The sequence below is a fragment of the Microtus pennsylvanicus genome, chromosome 4 (genome assembly GCF_037038515.1).
Source record: "Microtus pennsylvanicus isolate mMicPen1 chromosome 4, mMicPen1.hap1, whole genome shotgun sequence".
In the NCBI taxonomy this organism is placed as follows: Eukaryota; Metazoa; Chordata; class Mammalia; order Rodentia; family Cricetidae; genus Microtus; species Microtus pennsylvanicus.
The window spans coordinates 68,631,785-68,650,571 of NC_134582.1; the positions used below are offsets into that span (position 1 = coordinate 68,631,785).

The 18,787-nt window shown below is 48.6% G+C and overlaps 1 protein-coding gene across 4 annotated transcripts in view; it reads right to left on the reverse strand.

Moving 5' to 3' along the window:
- Cables1 (Cdk5 and Abl enzyme substrate 1) overlaps positions 1–18,787 on the reverse strand; it is a 111,450-nt gene that overhangs the window by 66,234 nt on the left and 26,429 nt on the right. Inside the window, exon 1 of one of the 4 annotated variants that reach the window (XM_075969294.1) lies at positions 18,167–18,187. The exons of the other annotated variants lie outside the window; for them this stretch is intronic. The gene's annotated coding sequence lies outside the window, so the exon portion shown is untranslated. Of the gene's footprint in view, positions 1–18,166; positions 18,188–18,787 lie in introns of those variants that run through there. 4 annotated transcript variants of the gene reach the window in all.

An 18,787-nucleotide genomic window follows, 5' to 3' on the forward strand; every position in this document is an offset into this window, starting at 1 on the left:
CTTTCCAAATCACCTCAATCTAGTTGCTTTTGGCAGGCCGAAATAAGACAGGGTCTTGGTAACTAAGAATATCTGCCTCCACGTCCTGTCTTACTGCCCATGTCTGTCTATGTAAGAGTAGTGTACCCTTGGCACCACCCAAAGCCTTGAAGTCAGAAGTAAAGGATTAATAGATTAATGGGGTGCATCCCTAAACATCACTGGACACAAGGGCCACACGCAGAAGTAAATGTAAGTTACAGATACTAAAGTCTCAACCAATCCTGTTATGCGCTCAGCCTCCCTTTGTAGAACAGGATTCTGGGGTGAGCACTGAAGGGTGTGCCCCTGAGAACTGCCCTCCCTCCTGTAATCACCCTTAGCAGGTCCCTGTAAGCTCTGTAGCCACTGCTCAGGAGTAGGCGTAATCGAAGTCCCAGTCAAGCTCAGCCAAGCTCCCCCAGCCCCGAAGACACTGTCCACTTAAACAGTATGACTGCCGGCCTGGCTTTGGGACACGTGGCCTGCCATTCTTTAGGGGCTTCAGTTCAGGCAGGAATTGACAGAACCACTAGAAAATTCCTTAATCTTTTGAGACTACCTTTCCTAGCAACAAAATGAAGAGCAGCTAAATCTCCCCTGAACTCAGGATCCCCCTCCCCAGGCTCCTCCTCCACCTCGCTGGTCCACCAAAGTGCAGATTCCAAAGGCGCTTCTGCAGAAAAGCTGCATCCAGTTCTGCTCTTCCCACCCAGGGAAAGACGGCTGCATATTAGGAATGCATTGTGTTAGACTACATCTTCTATACTGTTCTAAGAACTTGCTTCTTTTTTCTTAATTGTCACATTGGGTATTTTCCTCGTAAGCTGAACAGGTATAGAGTCACACATGAACGTTATTACAGACTAAATGTTCTCTTTCCCCACCCCAACCCCACTGCTCACAGGAAATCCTAACCCTCAATGTAACAGTATAAGGTGTGGAATCTGGGAGGCAATTAGGTCACAAGGGAGGAGCCCCCAGGAGTGGGATGGGTGTCTTTATGAAGAGGCCCCAAGAAAGCCTTCCAATTCCTTTTCTGCCATATGGGGTCACATGGGGAAGTCAGCTGTCTGTAAACTCACCAGTCCAAACACCAAGCTAGCAGACTGTCTACAGGCGTCCAGGCCTTTACCGTTTGTTACAGTAGCCTGTCTAAGACAGACAGACAGACAGACAGACAGACAGACAGACAGAGACAAAGATAGACAGACACTCAAGAGTTCAAGCCTTTAAAAGGGAAAGAAAAATCTCAACCTTGAATGTTCACCTGTTCCTTTAAATCAATGGGCACGCTTCCCTTAGTCACAAAGATTCCTTGAGACACAGGTACACAACATAGAAAAACCCACTATCGGTCACAGTAAGAAACTCTAACACGGTGCCAAGACAAGCCAGCAGCAATGCTTGCCCTTCTTAAGATAAAGACCTGTTTATCTTGTTATTAGAAGGCTGTGTCCTGTGAGCTAGCTGGAGTGATCATCTCCACCCCTTACCATGCTGAACCCTTCCAGGAGCCATGGCAACGGCTTTTCCCTACCCTTCTATCCGCAGGAAGCTGTGTGGATGAGGTAGCTGAGGGCAGGCAGCCAGCTTACGCAGCCACTTTCACCCTGCAATTTGTTTCCTAGGCTAAGCGCATTACTGGACCACCCCTTTATCATAGGCACAGCTGATGAGCAAAAGTCTTTGCATATTGTAATGACTGATAAAGAATACTTAGCCTTTAAACAGCATGCTATGTTATTAACCACACAGACATTCAGTAATAAACCCACAAGACTCAGACACAAGCATTATGTGCTGAAGTCACCGAATCAAAGTACCTATGACTAGCAGACCGAGCCACACCTAGGGACCACCCTCTTGTCTGATAATGATACGCAAGGACCTACCATGCCGGCCACACTGACCCCAGTGAGGTTCACACTTAATGTCCAGTTTAACCAGCATCCTGAAAGCATTTCGGACTCACCTCAAAACACTAAACACAGGATGCTGAGCAAGAAAGGAGCTGAGACCCACGACAGTAATCTACATATCTGAATACACCCACACGAACCAAAGTGTTCTATTCGCAATTAAGCCAGCACAGCTCATCTGCAAGAAGTCACTGGATATCCCAGGGACCTGCAGATGGGCAGAGTGGCCATGTTCTAATAAATTCGTTTGCATACACTGAGAGCTTAAGAGTAAGTCGCTGGGCGTAAAGGAAGAGAGCTACACAGTAGATAGTGAGGGTGAAAAGGGGGGACCCAGCATCCCCAATGTTTCTTAGCACAAGAGAGCCATTATCTCCATCTCTAGGGCAGGAGCAGCTGTCATCCATCCATCCTGTCCCGGGCAAGTGGGCTCCACGTCTTCATCCTGCCCAGCAGTGACTCTGAGGACCCTGGGAGAGTGAAGGTAGAGGGAGGTTGAAACCACAGTGGCCAGGGCATCTTAGAAGGACAAGGCCAGGTAGTGAGTACTGCCCAAGGAGTGGAAAACCCTGGCCCAAGAGTAAGGACCAGGATATAATGTGTTAAAAGTTGACTCCTGGGCCTTGGTGTATGCCCTTGTGTAAAACAACGAAGGCACCGGAAGCCAATGCACTTGAGCCTCACTGCATCTCAGAACGGCCTTTGTAAAGTCTGCCCCTTGGGCCTGCCTCCAGAGAGTCTGCTTGCTTGTCCAGGCTGAGCTAAAAGGATTTTCTTAAACCACCAGGGGATTCTAATGAGAAGGACAGTTGATCCCACTAAAGGAGGTCACCGCCAACAGCCTGCTCTGGTCAAGGGTGAGTGACCCTCATTTAATTCCCTTACTCACCTGCATCAGCGGCGCACTTGGAATTGAGGTTATCATAACCAGCCCTGAGGAAGGACCTGTCTCGTTCATCCTTGCATGGAAACCTTACAAAGGTCACCGAGCAAAGGAGAGTAGGTCACTGAGGCTAGGGAGGACACAAGCAGGGACCTAGTACAGTGCACTTGGATGCCACACACATACAAAGGGCCAGAAGAGTGAAGATCTTGGTCTGTTTTCTCTGGAACCAAAACTGGGTGGACAGGTAGGGCCCTTGGGGAGCAGCCATGCCAAAGGTTTCCTGCCTTGATGTTCTGTCTGCCTGCGTGAACCCACTCACACAATGCTCTGGGCTATGAGTTGGGCTACTAGAGGGCAGAGTTAACTCTTCACAGGTGTGGGAAGTGATGGTAGAGACCTTAACTACATAAGCAGGTCACAAGCTGGGGACATGATGATCACATCTGTTCAGATGGTTGTTAAAATAAAAGAAAAAATATTTAGTATATCCTCAAGCATATAATTTATCTGCCTTAGTGTTGTGCCATGTGCCCACTGATCAATCTCGTCCCTCCCCACGACAAGACCAAACAAGACAAAACAGAGGACTTTTGTATTAGTTAATTTTCTACTGCTCTGATCAGACATCACAACCAAGGCAACATACAGAAGAAAGAGTTTGTTTGGGGCTTACAGTTTCAGGAGCCCATGACAGTGGTAGCAGGGAACAAGGCAGCAGGAGGCAGGCATGGAACTGAGCAGGAGTTCAAACCTCACATACTGATCCACAAGTTCCAGGCAGAGAAAGATAACTGGGAATGGCAGGGACGTTTATTTGAAAACCTCAAAGCTAACCCCAGTGACACATCTCCAACAAGGCCGCACCTCCCAAGCCTCCTCAAATTGTGAAGAGACACCACGACCACAGCAACTCTTATAAGGAAAACATTTAATAGGGGTGGCTGTCTTACAGTTTCAGAGGCTCAGTCCACTATCATCAGGACAGAAAGCATGGTGGCGTGCGAGCAGACATGGTGCTAGTACTGACAGTCCTACATCGTGCAGGCAACAGGAAGCTGATTGAGGCATTGGGCAGAAACCTGAGCATAGTAAAGTCCGCCCCCACAGTGATACTTCCTCCAATAAGGTCATACCCACTCCAACAAAGCCACGTCTCCTAATAGTGCCACTTTCTAGGAGATTATGGGGGTCAATTCCATTCAAACCACCACATTCCACTCCCTGGTCCCATAAGCTCGTAACAATATCATAATGCAAAATGCATTTAGTCCAACTTCAGAAGTCCCCATAGTCAATAACAGTTCCAATCCTGCTTCAAAGTTCAAAGTCTCTTTTGAGATTTAACTACAATCCTCTGTAAAAATCAAAATCAAAAAGCAGATCACATACTTCAAACACATAATGGCACAGGATGTACATTACCATTCTAAAACACAGGGAAGGGAGAATAATAAGGAAATACTGGACCAAAGCAAGACCGAAAACCAGCTGGGCAAACTCCAAACTTTACATCTCCATGTCTAAAGTCAAAACACTCTCAGATCCCTAACTCTGTTCATTTTTGACTGCAACACACTTTCTCTCTTGGGCTGATTCCACTCCCTATCAGCAGCTGTTCTTGGTGGGTAGCCCCAGACTCTGGCATCTCTGGCATCTTGGGTTCTCCAAAGCAACATGGTCAGGCCCATCACAGCAATAACCCACTTCTGGTACCAACTTCTTAGTTAGGGTTTCTGTTGCTGTGAACATTTAATTGAGGGGGCTGGTTTAGAGTTTCAGAGGTGCAGTCCATTACCATCTCAGTGGGGAACACAGCGGCATGCAGGCAGACATGGTGCTGGAGCAGTTGAGAGTCCAACATCTTGTAGGCAACAGGAAGTCAACTGAGACACTGGGCAGTATCCTGAGCATAGGAATCCTCAAAGCCCGCCCCCACAGTGACACACTTCCTCCAACAAGGCCATACCCACTCCAATAAAGCCACACCTCCTAATAGTGCCACCCCTATAAGATTATGGAGGCCAATTATGTTCAGACTACCACACCAAGCATTCAAATAAACGACCCATGGGAGCTCTTCTCATTCAAATAATCACAGCCCCCTGGCTGGCTGCAGAAGTCCTTCTTTAGGCAGATGCGCAGTCCCCAGCTTCCCTTAGAATGGTACTTGGCCTTCTCCTTTATATATAATTAGTGAACATGTTTGATGTCTGAGCCTCCATTCTACTTCCCAAGACCCAGAGTGCATTCTTGGAAAGTTCCACACTGCTGAATAGGGAAAAGGTGGGCTGGATAAAGCACAACCCCACCTTTATCTTATAAACTAGGGAAGCTGGAAACCCCAGGCTCCTTCACAGACTCAGAGACTTTAAAAGTCTCGGCCCTTGGGTTGAGGCTTGCCAGCCTAGAAGGCAGAGCAGGCCTTTGTAAGATGTGGGAAGATCTTTCTTTCTTGAGCACAGGCCTCATGCCCTGACTCATGCACCCTGCCTCAAGGACATAGTCTTTGCTCTGCCCAAAAAAAGGTTGTAGTGTCCTAAAACACATGGCATTTCTCTGCCATCTGTCACTGGTTTACTATGGAAGTCTGCTATTTAAAGGAACCCTATATACAGTACAGTGCTATATGGAAACCTGCATCTGCCATCACTTCTGTGTTTCTTGTGAACATGATGTTTTGCAAAGACAAGGCTCTCAAAGCAAAGCCAAACTCCTGAACGTTCTGCTGTTGCTTCCTTTTCAGGGTTTTAAACTCCTAAGAGCCACAGCCCTCTGAGCTGGCGCTGCATTCTGCAAGTAAGGTAAGGTAACACAGGCCATGCGTTGCAAACTTTAAAGTCAAAATTCAAGAGGACTCTTAGTGGATGTCAAATCACTTCGCTGAGATAGGCCTTAGGTCCTAAAGCAAAATGGCCTTCACTCCCAATCACCAGATCCAAGCTTTGTCCTGTCGCTACGGATCTGAAGCTTCATCAAAAAAAGCTGCTGAACTTGAGCACAGCCCCTAGTGGCTCACCTAGCAGCAAGAAGTGTTTAAAAGAGTAGAGAGAACCTCAGGCTAGCTGTGGAATCTGACAGGGCAGTGCCATACTGCCTGGGCTGGGTCAGCAGTCACAGAACTAGTCAGGCTAACACCTCCCCAGCAGTTTACTGGGCAAAGGGCTCCCAGCCAGCCTGCCGCACGCACCAGCCTCCTTCCCACACCAGCCGGGTGCCGCACACACCAGCCTCCTTCCCACATTACTGCCGACTGTTCTGATGTCAGAGCCATCCCAGGACATAGACCACAGTGATAGAAATCCCCAGGGGCTTCTGGAGTCTTCCTCAGAAAGGAAGGAAAACAGGTTCATTTTTTATGAAAAAAGAGAGGTTCCCTAGAGAAAGCACATAATTGATTGTCCAATGCCAAACAATCAGCCCTGAAAACATACACACAAGAAACAACATACTACGGACTGAGCAGGCTCTATTCAGGAATATATAAGTATATACATATATGTATATTATAACAATGAAAAAAGTGGCCATAAGTTTGGAGGAGAGAAGGAAGGACATACGGGAGGGCTTAGAGAGAAGAAAGGAAGGGAGAATGTTATAATCTCAATTTTTGTTTTGTTTGCTTTTGTTTTTTGAGATGGGGTTTTTCTGTGTAGCTCAGGTTGTCCTGGAATTCACTGCTACCTCAGAGATCTGCTTCCTCGGCCTCCTGAGTGCTTGGATTAAAGGTGTGTGCCACCACTGCCTGGCTCAAACCTATTTTTTAAAAAGACTCCATCTGATGAATCAGGCAAAGAAATCAAATTAAAATGAAAACACCAGGTGCTGCGACCAGCTTGTTCAAATAAGATCTGTTTTTACATTGTTCTAGGTGGGTTAAGAAAGACTCTAAATGTTTGCAGAGAACACAAACGGTGCTTGGCTTCTTATTCTTGCCACAAGGGTTCTCAGTAGACTTGCCAAATCCTGGAAAGCCCAGGTCTGAGATCAGTGCAGTACTTCTAGCTATTTGGGGCAGACAAGCTGTGAACAGATTTACTATCTGGCCAGGCATCCGCCGTCAGCCCCTGCAGGCCTCCCTGGGCACCCAGGCCCTGCAAATGTGACACGGAAGCCCAGAATGACTAAGTCCCTCTGGGACAAGTTCAAACACCTCCTCCACGGGGTGGAGGAAGGCTTGAGAAGCTACTACACAGGCTACCACGTCCCTTTGAAGGTTATCGATGTCTGGTATACTTCTGATGGTCAGGGGCTGGCCCAGGACCACTGGCTCTGTTCCAGATCATGCAGACCCGACTAGAGCCCATGCCTGCAGCTGGGGTACACATGCTAATCAAATGCTCAAAACAAAACTTGGGAAAGCAAATGCACTGGCTCAAAAAGTCAGGATCCAAACCAGTCTTGTGAACCTGACGAGACAGATGACACCAGTCTTCCTATGGAACAGACTGGATTCCCCTGTGGTGACAGAGGTGACAAGTGGGAGCCAAGACAGGGCAGGGTAAGGGTGGGAAGGAAATAATAGGAAAAAAAAGCAGTCAAAATCTAGACGCAAGCCCAAGAAGCTCGGAGACAGGTCAGGGATGTTCTGAGAGGACATCCAGATTCCAGGAATCAAGTTCTGCATTCCCCAAGGCAGGCAGGCAGGCACTGGCAATCCTGTGCTCCCAGCAGGTGCTAACATCAGAAGAGCCCAGGTGTGGAGGGGGCAGGCAGAGTAGGCCAAAGGCTAGACAAAGCACAGCTAAAACAGAGGCCCTGACAATGGCAGGAGGTTCTGGGGAGACAGGACTCAGGGGAGTGGGAGGCATAGCATTCCTTGGAACAAAGTCTAGTCTCAGGAAGGAGCCATGGGTAGGTTCCTAGGCTGATGGAATCAGGAGATACAAGGGCCCAGGAGCCACCGTGGCTACATGCAAAACTGTGTGGGAATGGTGTTAGTCACAGAACAACCGTGCATACACTGTGATTCAGAGGTGGCCCAGAAACACCTGCAGAGGACTGGAGTGCTGGGAAGGGGTCCTGCAGCAGCCATCCCTGAGCAAGGCTTCTGAGTACTAGCCCTGGCCCACTGCTTCAGCCTCCTCAGAAGCCAGTTTCATTCTCCATCCCCCTTGCTACATACCCCAGCCTGACAACGCCCTGAGCCTTGGTGACACCATCTTTCCTAGTTTCCTAGTTCCTGGAAGACCCCTTTAGAAGCTGCACATCTTCCTAAGCCAGACACACATGCTGTGAAAACTGATACACAAGGACGGAAGATGTAGAGAGAAAAGGAAGACCCAGCATGAAGGGGAACATCCCACCCTCCCTTAGGGCTGGCGGAGCTGCCTGTCCACAAGGCGCCAAGGGACCTTTAGTAGACAGACCTGCTGGCGAGGACGCCACCATTAAAAGCTCCTGACTCCTGGTCTGACCTTTCTCTGTTCTGAAGGACCTGCAGCAGCAATGGGTGTTGACAGCTTGCAATTATTTATAGCAAATTCACGATCGATGGGGTTCCGTAAAATCCCAGTTTTCTGGGAGCTGCTCAGATGAACTGCAGTGTATCTGCCCACAGAGCATCTGCCTCATCCCCAGCGTCTCCAGTCCAGGCACCAGGGGAGGTCAACTCCTTTCTAGAAACTTACTGAAAAATCCCTGCTTTTCTTTGTTTCTCATATTTATCTCTTTTTGTCAAAGCTTAACAGGGACCAGGCACTGAAGCATTAGTCTCCTAAGTGGGCTTGGGGGTAAAAGATGCCCCAGCTGATGGCAGCATCCTCTCTCCATCCTTCATCTTCAGACACAGCACAGTGCCACCTGGTCCAGGAAGCTGCCCTTGGTGTTTTCTGAATTCCTACAACATTTGGTGTATTGGCGCTACATTCAAATATTAACACCTAAACACTCATACTTTGGATGACTCTGCTCTGATTATCTTACACTTACCTCCAACCATTCTACAGGCATCTTAAAAACAGCTAACACGGTCTTTCCTTCTTTGGAATCCCTTCAGGGCCTAGCACGTTGTATGCAGTGGACTTTCAATAAATCTGCAGTCACAGATGGAGAAAAGAAGCAGCGTGGGGTGTAACAGTCCTGAGGATTCAGAAGGTCCTCACTGGAGTGCTGAGGACATGGTTCAGTGCTAGGTAAAGGGCTTGGCATACAAGCATGAAGACCAGAGTTCAAATCCCCAATACCCACAAAAATGCCAGGTGGGTGTGGTGGCCTGCCTGGAATTCCAGCACTCTGGCCAAGGGATTCCCAGAGCAAATCAGCTAGCCAAACTAGCGAGCTCTGGGGCAAGCGAAGGAGTCTCTCTCAGTATTTAAGATAGAAAGTGACTGACAAAGACGCCAGCATCAGTCTCAGCCTTCCACACTGATACATATTCTTTTCGTTTGTTTGCTTTTCCAAGACAGGGTTTCTCTGTGTGGCCCTGGATGTCTGGGAACTCACTCCGTCGATCAGGCGGACCTTGAACTCACAGAGATCCACCTGCCTCTGCCTCCCAAGTGTTGGGATTAAAGGTGTGGGACACCATCACCCAGCAATTCTAAACCGTATAAACATAATTGCTGCAATATTTACCTATGGCCCAATCATGATTATAACACATCAAATCTGTTGATATTTAAATTACTTACTATTTATTTGTATGAGTGTTTTGTCTGCATGTGTGTCTGTGTACCATGTGTGTGCCTGGCACACAGGGAGACCAAAGAGGGCATTCCATCCCCTGGGACTGCAGGCTGAGACACTGTGGGGTGCTAGGAACTGGACCATGTTCCTCAGGAAGAGCTCTTACCATTCAGCCATCTCTCCAGCGCCTTCTTTTGATATTTAAACAAATGTGAAAACCTGAAGACAAGGATGCCCTTTTTTGAGTCCAAGGTGAATCTCAGCATCTCATTTTTTTCTTTTGGTGCTGCATATACAATAGGGGTATAATCCCCATTGGCAAGCATAAGCAGAGCCTGCGGTAACCATTTTCAAACATCTTGGGACCCAGTCTCTTCAGTAAACGGTAGAGGTGAAGCTGAACTGCATACACTCTACCTGCTCTGCAGCGGGAGTGATTAGTGCATCGTTAGTTAGGTAATTACTGCGCAGTCATCAGTGTACCAGGCTTGTTACAGACAGTAGGGATCGTTTTATTTTCCTGTAATATTAAAACACCTTATTTACAACAATGTGTTTATTCTAGTCTTTTCTGTTGCTTTAAAAGTACACTGATACCCCCCCCACCACCAATGCACCTTTAGCATATAATTTCAAACTATATAATTCTCCCACACTTCTGGGAGAAGACAGGAACTCAAGCAGTTAATCACATATCACATCCACAGTCAATAACAATGAGAAAGGAACCACCAATACTGCCTGTTTGCTTTTTGCTTAGCTTTCTCTTCTCTTCAGTTCAGGGTCTAGCCTAGGGAATTGTGCTGTGCACAATGGGCTGGGCCTTCCTGTATCAATTATCAAGACTATCTCCCACAGATAAGCCCACAAGCCAACCTGATCTAGGCAATCCCTCGGCTGAGACACACTTCTCAGGTGACTCTAGAGTGTGGCAGGTTGACATTTAAACCTCCACAATATGGACATGTTATACACATAAGCTCATGTATATTATACCTAACATGTTAAGCAGCTACCTTACACAATCAAGCACTGTGCACACAAGAACTCACCAGGAACGCTCACAGCAGCAGGTGGCACACAAGCCCTCATGCCCATCAACCAATGAATGGCCAAATAAAATGCAGTGTCAATCAGTCTTGAAAGAGAAATAAAGTATCGACGTGAGCTACAACATGAACCTCGAGAACCTTCTAAGGCAGAATTGCCTAGGAATTCGTTTAGATGAAATGTCCCGAGAAGCAGAGCCATAGATGGAGCAGGTTCACAGGGCAGGGAATGGGGACTGTCCGTGACTACAGGGTTTCCTTTGGAGGCGATGGAAGCTTGCTAAGATCAGACAGCAAAGACGGTTCCATAACTCCATGAGTGTGCAGGGAGTGTAACACCCATTGGCTTTCAGTAAACAGATGGCAGCAGAGTTTATTGCAATAAAGCTGTTAAAATATTTATGTATGATATATGAAATCTATAGATGCACATGAATACGGGGAAAATACATATTGAAAACGAACCAACCATTTGTGGAACTCCAAAAGCCCCTGCTGAGACCCTCAGAATGTCACTGTGAAAACTATGGGGTTCAACTTTTCCTCCCTGGGAGGAAGAACGGCTTGCTCAGGTCAGCGGTAGACAGTAGGGGCACCAGGATGAGGACCACTCTAACACTAATGATTCCTACGAGTCCTGTTTCCAGTGCACTACAGCAGCCACCAGGTTAGACCTGAAAGCTACTGACGTGGGCATGTGAGGGGCCCACCCACAACTTACACGGACACCACAGCATTGCCCTCAGGCTGCTTAGAGAGCCTTGGGCCTCAAGCACAGACTGTCACCCAACTCTGCACACGGACAGAGCAAGCAGGAAGGCTCCTTGCCATGTCTGTTTCTCTCCTCTCTCCCTTTCCCCAGCCTTTGGGAGAGGACATCTTTGAAAATCAGGGCCCTTCTTTCAGGCTTGCTCTGGTCTGTAGAAAATGAGCCACACATCTCTCCATTACCCAGGCTGCTCCGCCAGCGTCTGCAGAGGAAGCAGCCCTCCAGTCTTTGGAAGCTGTGTTAGTGCAACCGCCTCAGCAGCTGCAGTTCTAATGACGAGGCTGTTGAGGGAAAGTTTCCAAAGTCACTCTGCAGCAAGAGAGCTGTGCCTAATGCCACACGAAGTCACTCAGATGCAATGGGGATTCTACCACTTATTGGATTCAACAGCCTATCTCTGAAAAGCCCCTTCATGTCAAGGCTTTGGGGATATCACACGGATGCCGTGGAAAGAGTACACACACATATACATACATACATACGTACATATATATACACATATAAATATATATGCACCTCTGTGTGTCAGAGAGGGAATGCATATGTGTTTGGGAGTGCCCATACAAGCCAGAACCACTGCCCTAGGGCTTTAGTGACTGAGAGCTGAGAGGAAAGCCGAATGCCAGCCGCTGGAGATGAGGTGCCCTCTGGCAAACAAGTAGATTCATAGAGTCCTAAGGAGAAATGCTATCTAGACATACTCAGTTGAAAAGCGGGGATAGCAAACTGGAGTGTCACCAAGGAACCAGCATGTCAATCCTGTCTGGGAGGCAGTGGCGGGAATCAGCATGCCTGAAAACAGGGAAAGTTGACCAAAATAGCAGGCACCACAAAAGGTCAGGCGGCACGACCCCTGCGTCAGCACCCCACCCCCTCCACCCCCGGACTCTGAGCGGAAACAAAGAAGTCACCCTTCATTTCCTAAACATGCACTGCAAGGCGCCAGGGTCACGCGGATGATGAACGACCGACTGGCAGACACAATAGGAGCTAATTACAAAACAGACTGCAATGAACCCTGGGTGTCACAGGAAGGAGAGAACCCCAGCCTAGCTCAGGGTAACACGTGGAGGGAATCAAAGTCTTCCTGGACGCCAGTGTGAGGATAAACCCCAGAGGTCACTAAACCTGGGTGGGAAATCGTGCCCAGGCACACCCTTCATGTGTGCACTAGCCCCACCTGTACGAATAATCTAATCTGTCTGCATGCAATTGCTTGCTCCCTGGACAGCTAATGGGAAAAGGAGGTCTCAGCCTCTCTTCTACAAAGCACAGCGGCCCCTCCCACTGATTCCTGCCTCAGGCTCGGTTTGCATTTTCACAAAGTGCTTTGAAACTTAGGCTGGGAGCACAGGGACGTGGCAGGTTCATCCTGATGCTGAACTGTGTCTGTTAAATCAGGTCTGAGATTTAAGGTCTTGTAATCATTAAGAGGCCATTTTCCTGGGTTCATAAAACCCTAGTGGTTTAACTTCAGCTATTAGTGCAATAAAACGTGTGTGCTTATAGATGGACCTGAAATGCCACAAGTCACCCAAGGGACATGCAACTCGCAGGTAAGGTTTGGAAGCAACCCTGTCCGTCAAACTCTTCAGTTGGCAAATGTGGCAGAAAGGGGACTTTTTTTTGCATGTAGCCACATAGTCCTTAACATAGCATTGAGGTCTCAGGAAGAACACAAGGACAGTGGTTCCTTAGGCTATGAGACGGACCACGTCTTCTGCTATGGGCTTTATGGACGGGGCAGTGTTAACTTCTCAGGGCACCTCAACATGAGAGCTCTTGAGTTCCAATTTGCAGATGGAGAAACTGAAGCTCCCATGGGGCACAGACCTCGCCCAAGGCCTCGGATCCAAGAGACAAGGGCTAGGGAAATGTCTGAGGTCCCACTCTTCAAAGGAGCACAATCTTTTATTTTCTGAGCCAGCAGGAAAACACAAAGGCTGTCTTCCAGAGAGAGAGTAACTGGCAGACACACAACATTGTCTGACCAACCTGTTCCCTCCAGGGGTTTGCTCCCCCTCCTGATGGTGGCTCTCTGCTGTGTGCTATGCTGGGTCAGTTTGCAGGTAAACATCTGACCTCATCCACTTACCCTTACTTACCCTTCAACTGGCTGTCTCTGTGACCCACAGAGCAGACCCTGATCATCATGGGAGACTGCTGGAGAATGCTCTCTCTCTCTCTCTCTCTCTCTCTCTCTCTCTCTCTCTCTCTCTCTCTCTCTCTCTCTCTCTCTCTCTCACACACACACACACACACACACACACACACACACACACACACACGTCGTTGTATTTACAGGTGACAGTGCCATAGTTTGACAGGTATCATGATCAAGTCACATAATTAGCACACCTACCTCTGCAAACATTTGCCTTCCAGAAGTGTCTGAGAGCTTCAGGGCTTCAAGCCACTTCAAACCCCCTTAGTCCTTACTCTAGGGACCAGGCTCCAGCCTCCCTTCTGCTCCTTTTAAATTCTCCTCAGTCCTCCTGAAGTTTGCTTCAAAAGAAGTGAAGCTCTTTCCTGCTGCTTGTGCAGAAAGCAGGCTCTTTTACCCCCAACTTCAAAGCTTATTTCCAAGGGAGCAGTGACTTTGCCAAAAGGTAGAAACAATCTAAGCTTCAGCCTAGTGAGAAGATTGGTTGGGACTGCAAGATATAAACCTAAGAAGCCTGGGCAGGGCTGGGGTAGCGTTACCCCCAAAGTTCTGGGGTGTCATCATGAGAAATAACCTCTTCTCTGGCCAGAGAGGCAGTTGTCTTAGAAGTAGGTGGCAGATGACATGTATGACCTGATGCAGTCAGGTCCTTAGGCAACTGTATTATTTTAGGTACCTAAAATAATTGTTCTGAGGAGTCCCTAGTGCCGAGGGGCACCCGACGACCCCGGCAGGAAATGCAGCGCACTGAAGAGGGGCGGTGAGCCATTTCCCTCCAGGCTCCTCTGCAATCTGAGCTGCAGTCATGCTGTCCATGCAGGTTAACTCTGTGCTACATGTGACGCTCACCATCATGGTCACATCCAAGTGTGCTATATACGGACGCGGAGGCATGCACACTGTTGTATGCCAAAAAGGGACGCGGAGGCATACACACTGTCGTGTGCCATATATGGACGCGGAGGCATACACACTGTCGTGTGCCATATATGGACGCGGAGGTATACACACTGTCGTGTGCCATATATGGACGCGGAGGCATACACACTGTCGTGTGCCATATATGGACGTGGAGGTATACACACTGTCGTGTGCCATAAATGGACACGGAGGCATACACACTGTCGTGTGCCATATATGGACGCGGAGGTATACACACTGTCGTGTGCCATAAAGGGACGCGGAGGCATACACACTGTCGTGTGCCATATATGGACGCGGAGGCATACACACTGTCGTGTGCCATATATGGATGTGGAGGTATACACACTGTCGTGTGCCATATATGGATGTGGAGGCATACACACTGTCGTGTGCCATATATGGATGTGGAGGTATACACACTGTCGTGTGCCATATATGGACGCGGAGGCATACACACTGTCGTGTGCCATATATGGACGCGGAGGCATACACACTGTCATGTGCCATATATGGACGTGGAGGCATACACACTGTCGTGTGCCATATATGGACGCGGAGGCATACACACTGTCATGTGCCATATATGGATGTGGAGGTATACACACTGTCGTGTGCCATATATGGACGCGGAGACATACACACTGTCGTGTGCCATATATGGACGCGGAGGCATACACACTGTCATGTGCCATATATGGACGTGGAGGTATACACACTGTCGTGTGCCATATATGGACGCGGAGACATACACACTGTCGTGTGCCATATATGGACGCGGAGGCATACACACTGTCATGTGCCATATATGGATGTGGAGGTATACACACTGTCGTGTGCCATATATGGACGCGGAGACATACACACTGTCGTGTGCCATATATGGACGCGGAGGCATACACACTGTCATGTGCCATATATGGATGTGGAGGTATACACACTGTCGTGTGCCATATATGGACGCGGAGGTATACACACTGTCGTGCAGTCATCAGCACCATGTATCTCCTGTTTCATCACCCCAAACCCTCTGTACCCACCAAATGCTAGTTTCCCATCACCTCCTCCAGCCTTGGCTGTGACCTTTAAACCCCCTGTCCCTTCATCTGACCATGCTAGGCAACTTAGGAAGTGGAATCACAGCATCTGCCCCTGGGTGAATCGTCTGCACAGCCATCATAATACCTCCTCCAACTCCCTTCTTCTGAAGACCGGACGATACTCTGATACTCCATTGCATGCACAGACATCACCATGCCTATGCCAGTGAATACTTGGACTGTGTCCACCTTTGGCAGTCAACAACGCTGTGGGAAACACAACGGTACAGTACCCATTCTCCCCTTACTCACTTTCTCAGGACAAACTGATGTCAGTCGCACCCACTGCCTCAGGTTTAGACTTGTCCCTGGGTGACCTCAAGGAGCCTCCAGAGTGAAAAGAACAGAGGCAGCCTCAGAAGGTCTACTGTCTTCCTTTTCAGCGATTGGTGGCACCCAAGGAGCCATTTGCTTGCCTTCTCTGTTGTGTTTAAGGGTGGCTGTATGTGTAGAAATTGACTACAAGCTTGTATCTCTCCACACCAGGGTCCCTTCCGTTCCCATGCCCCACAGACAAAAGTGAATTTTCTTCAAGGCTGTGCCAGGTGCAAACATCTCCAAGGCACTGGATGCAAGGCCTGGGTTAGAATGCACCCCCTTCCCGCCTTCCTCCCAGCCCTCCCTGCATATAGAGCCCTATGGACACTGACCCCGGCCCCATGCCTCAGCTGCAGCCCTAGGAACTTAGGGCTCCTGGGTATACAACAATTGTCTACACAATGACTGTACATACAAAATATTCTGCATACATACGCTCCTAGTCACCAAATAATTAGCACCAAATTACCACTCACGGATTGTCATCAGTAGGCTCTAACCAGGGATTCCCATATGGATGCTGTCTGGTCAGCACTTTGACATGCATTTCGAAACCACCAATAAAATGACAGAGCAAAGCACATCGTAAGTAAGACGGACCCTGAATTTTCAAGCAGCTTTTGAAAAACAATGGCCCTCAGCTGAACTGTTCATATCCTGAGGACTCCTGGGGTGGGGGCGGACAGTGTGAGGACAGTAAGGGCCTGCTCCTTTAGCCCATCTTGGTTCAGTTCATGATGTAGCTATGTGCATTCCTATCATACACAAGGAAAGACTTTGTGAGACTCCAGAAGTAGCCTAAAAAGTTTTCATCCTTACTTAATTAAAAATTGCAGTATCAAATTATCAAAAGTCAGCATAAAAATATTAAGGCACGCTCCCAGGAGATTAAGGGAAATAATTTCCGCTGTTAATGATCTTGAGGCGAGCTCTATCACATGAATCAGGCAGACACAGGAACGATCTGGCTTCTATTTCCAGCTTCCTGCCTCCTGGTCATTCAGAGCTGGTGCCAAGTCCTAAATCCTAAGTCCACTTTGCTATAAAATGGGGAGAAGAGGCCCCCCTCTCTATTAAAGAGGCCACTCGGCAGCAATCATATACAGCACAGACTGTAGGGCACACCGTCTTTGGGCAATGAGTCACTGTGGGCAGTGTGCACTCAAGAGCTCAGCCACCTCCAGACACACATAGACTGGAGCACATACCCAACCCTTCCATATGTGCATGCCCTAAATCAAACATTAGCTGGTCACCTCTGGAGGGGTTTAACGGGTCATCTGATTGGCCTAAGGGAGAGCCGGCCCAATCCTAAACTGCCAAGTGACGTTCTTTACTGATGCTGTCTCTGCCTGGTATGAAGTGGAAAGGAAGAAAGCCCCTAAAGAGTTTCCACTTCTGAAAGCTAACCCGTCCAACCACGACGCCCTGAGACGGAGGCGCCATCTCCTCCCAGCCCCAGACCAGCATAATAGCCTCTGGGGTTTTAATTCTTAAAGTAACATTTATTTATTATATGTATTGTGTGTGTGCAGGCCACTTATCTATATAAAGGTCAGAGGACAGCTTCCAGAAATCGGGTTTCTCACCACAACGTCAGTTCTGGGAATTGAACTCATGTCACCAAGTTTGGCAGCAGACACCTTTTCTCGCTGAGCCATCTGACCAGCCCAGTCCTCAGACCCGAGATGTGTTCATCAAGCTCCCTTGTGCCTCCCTTCCTCATGGTCAGGATGGTAACTGTCCGACCATAAAGACACATGCCACACACTAACATTTGAAAGCAAACGCTTTTAAGTCTTGGTATGGAAAACAAATACTAATGAACATCCTGTTAGCACAGCAGAGGCCTTTTGAGAGAGACACTGTGCTCAACCAGGCGCTTCCCAGGCTGAAGAGACCCTTGGTCTCGGTCGCTACAGGCTTGTCTGCTGTCAACCAACCAGTCAAGCTGTTTCTGCATTGCCACTGCAAATTCATCTCTGCCAACTCAACGGGAATGCCTCTGTGCCCCTGAGCCTGGGGCACCTGTGCAGCTACACCTCTCTGTACCCCACATACTTGCTTCTCCCCATTCACAATTGCCCTCTTCCTCCACACAGTGACAGTCACACACACAGTGACAGTCACAAAGTTCTGACTACAGGCTTTGTGAACTGCTCTAGTCAACTTCTAACTACGTAGCACCGGCCCCTTGCCACCTCGGTCCTTCTACCCAGGTCCACTCTCACAACATTTGAAGCATTCTTTATGCACTGGTGATACCTAAGCCTGACCCCCGAACCCTCCTCAGTCCCCAGAGGTTTCTGCATAAGTGGCTCTCGCTCACATGCCAACCTCAGCTCCCGGTGAGACCAGTTCCGTCGGGTTACCCTACCTCAGGACAGTCACTCACCTCCAAGAGGTCACATCTCAGCAGTCACTTCTGACAACCTTCCCTTGTGTGTTTCTGAACTCGACCACGAAACATCCACACTCCCGCCCGCTCCTACCTGACCAGTCACTGGTCCTCCTGCTCAGCCTGCTGGGAGCTAATGCAAGCCCATATCTCTCACTGCGGTAAGAAAATGCTGCAGGGGTTGGGGCTGTGGCTGAGCTGAGAAAGCATGCACCCAGCAAGCATTCAATCCCAGCACTAGATGTGCCTGCGTGCAATCCCAGCGCTAAAGAGGTGGAGGCAGGAGGATACAGTTTCATACTGCGTTTGAGGCCGGCCTGGGCTACAGAAGACCCAAAGTCCACGTTCTAAACAGCCTTGTCACCTCTTCCAACTGCAGAGCTGCCCTAAATGTTTTTGATTGCCACATGGCCTTGGCACTCTTTCCTCCCCATTCCACAGCTGTTGGCAGGAAATAAGATGTTTCTTCCAGGACACTTAACTGTGGCCTATATTTGTAATTGTTTATTTACTCCTTTGTCCTCTGTCCAGAACAGCAAGCTCTCTGAGGGTAAGAATCAAGGATATCTTTGTTTAAGTCCTACGCCCAGCCTTTGGCACACACAGGTAGACTCAACA